At 46.5% G+C, this 2929-nt stretch overlaps 1 pseudogene; it reads left to right on the forward strand.

Moving 5' to 3' along the window:
• The first annotated feature begins 290 nt into the window (after positions 1–290).
• On the forward strand, positions 291–2107 carry LOC111973962 (uncharacterized; annotated as a pseudogene).
• Positions 2108–2929: the final 822 nt, after the last annotated feature.

Raw genomic sequence — 2929 nt, forward strand, 5'->3', positions numbered from 1 at the left:
GATGATATTGGATAAAGGAGTGATAACAATTCCATCTCAATTCAGTCAATTCTGAAAGTAAAACCAAAACTTCAATTCCAATATTTCCCATTGAAGAGCATTGATGGACAATTGGAATTGGAATTTCAATGAGAATAGAACTGATTCAAATGTAATGACCATAAGAATGATAGAGGACTCTGTCCCATTTTGCGTCTGTGTGCGCAGAGTCCTCTATTTATATCTATAAATATCCCCAACCTTTGAACAGTAATTCCGTCATTGCTTTCCTGCATCCTGTCCCAGGACTAATGTCAGCAGTGACCGCCCGACCCTTCCCCTTCGCCGTCTGGAGAGAGAGAAGCACATCGAGAGTTCTTCAGAGGGGGGCCCTTCCCAGTCGAAGGAGCTCTCCGCCGATCCCCAGATTTCGTTCTTGCTCCATACCCCACCACGGGCCACCTGACCTGGCTAGAGGACCACAGCTGGCCTCCCGCTGTCAAGGGGAGAATGGCCACGTGATGCCAATGGCTGCTGGAGGCCAGAGATAGCAGCGGGAGCATTGGTGAAATGGGCGGGATGGACAGGAGGGTTCTGGCTCTCCTGGGACGCAGTCAGCCAACTAAACGTATCACAGCTAGGCCAGAGCTGCAAGGTTTGTGCAACTTCAATGTGACATATTACAGTGTAACATCAGAGGAAAGAATGGATTTTTTCTGCCAACAATTGCCTATTTGATCTAGAGACACGGTATGATGTGTGTATTAGTTGATAGTCCTTCTGACTGCTGGCTCATGTCATGGCTGCTTGTCCAGGTCCACAATTGTGTCCCGCGGAACCTACAGCATTGCCACCGGGGACAGCAGTGAGCAGCTCTTGTGGGACTGTAGAAGTACAACAATAACATAACATCAGCCATACCACTTATAGATCCTGAAGGTTGTCTGGCAGGAAGACAGAGCGATGTCGCCAAAATAACATAGTTATTCTATAGAATAGAAATTCTAAGAATATAATTTTATGCCCATCTGGATGTACATTTTTCTGTACCATTGCTATTGAAAACTGGCCCTCTGTGTTTCTCCTTCTCAGAGAGTTCCTGTATGTGTCTGCAGTGCTGCGGCCCGGCCCGGTCCTGCTCCCTACAAGGTTTTGACGCCAGGCCCGCCAGGTCTTCCTGTTTGAAAGACCCCTCAGGGGTGAGCGTTGCTGCCGTGCTGCTCCCCTCCATGATGAAATGAGGTCTACACCCGCCAACGCAGTCTTAGGGAGCGTACGGGCAGAGGTATGTCTATCCTGAGAAATCAACCTCAACCGCTACCTCTCTCCCAGAATATTCCACATTTATCCCCTACCCCCACTCACTCCAGAATCAAAACGCTGTGCACGGACAACGAAAAGAGTGTTTTGTTAATTTCAAATAGTCTCTCCATTTCAGACTATTTCTTCTTTGGGCGAATGAATACGACCCAGACTGTAAATAGAATGGGTGTGCTCCTCTCTCCTCTCTGCCTCACTCCCACTCCACCCAGTCTCCAGGGAGGCTAAACTGGGGGATCAGCACATAGCACAAGCTTCTAGAGATGGAGGCCAGGTAACCTAGGTCCTGGTGTCCGGGTGGGAGGAATGTGCTTCATTCCTGCTTAGGAAAAACAGCTTTGTTGTCTGGCGCGCTGCCCTCTGTTTTTCCCTCATTACATCACCGTCCACACCACTCAATCAAAATGGTGGCTATTTAGTGAAAAAATGGTAAAGAGTAGGCCTATTATTTTTTGACCAAATGCCCAAACCTCTCTCTATCGTTTACTCTATTCTCTCTTCTCTCGCGCTCTCTCGAATGCCCAAACCTCTCTTGCCGGTCCCTCGCTCTCATCTGAAATGCCCAAACCTCCTCTTGCGTTCCCTCTCCTTTCCACTCGCTCTCTCTCTGAAATCTGACGCCGCCTTCTCTCCCAAAAGATTTCTCTAGTTAGGAAGAAGGTCTCCTTTGTGTTTATTTAGTAGAGCTTGCAGACAAGGCCACCAGAATCACTGTATCCAAGTTAACAGAGCTCAGAGCAAAGTAGAAGTTTGAATTAATCTGTGTTGTATCTCTATTCTACAGATCATGGAGGTGTCACCCCCGTAGACCTCTATGACACCAAGTGGACAATGGTCTCCCAGTTGTGCAATGCAATAGAAAACTGACCAGCTGAAACCGTTCCGATCAGCCATCCCGACCATGCAACAATCAAACGCCACACTAGAAATAACAAAAAAACAAGATCAATCACCACCCAGATTGGGCTCTTATCAGCGTCTGTGACGTGGGTGCAGGAGGGTTGTTGTTCACCAGTTACCGTTAACAGATGAGCTATGTTTCACCCCTCTCTGGAAGTGTGTGATTCGATGGAACCCCACTGTTAAGATCCAGATCTGCTTGCCCCACATGCCCTCCTAACCAGAGAATTTCCAGGTCATTCATTTCAGAGCCATTTACCAGCCATTATCTGCATTGACTGTTGAGTGGTCGATATTTGGTTGATAATCATATTATTAACTCATTTTTGAATAATTATTTCCAGTAGGGATAATTTATTGCCATAGCAACATATTTGTTTCACCCCATTTCCATTCACTGTATGCCATTTTTATCTCTTTGTCAAACATTACAGGTGCGTCTCAGCCAATCGGTTGAGAAAAATTGGCCTCCATATGAAGAAAAGCCTGGGTTTAACGAAATGCAACATGGATCCATGACATACTTTCGGTTAGAGGTGAGGGCTTCCTCGTTACACCCGAAAGCCATATAGCTAAACCTTGGCTTAATAGCCTTTACCTTAAAAAACAAATAGAAATATCTACTGTTCGAGAACACTGCCAAAAAACCCCTCTCCTCCTTTTAAAACCTCTTAACCTGCAGTTCCACAGATATGACATCACAGACCAACTTCTTCTGCTGGCCTCGGCC

This window comes from Salvelinus sp. IW2-2015, linkage group LG15 (genome assembly GCF_002910315.2).
Source record: "Salvelinus sp. IW2-2015 linkage group LG15, ASM291031v2, whole genome shotgun sequence".
NCBI lineage: Eukaryota > Metazoa > Chordata > Actinopteri > Salmoniformes > Salmonidae > Salvelinus > Salvelinus sp. IW2-2015.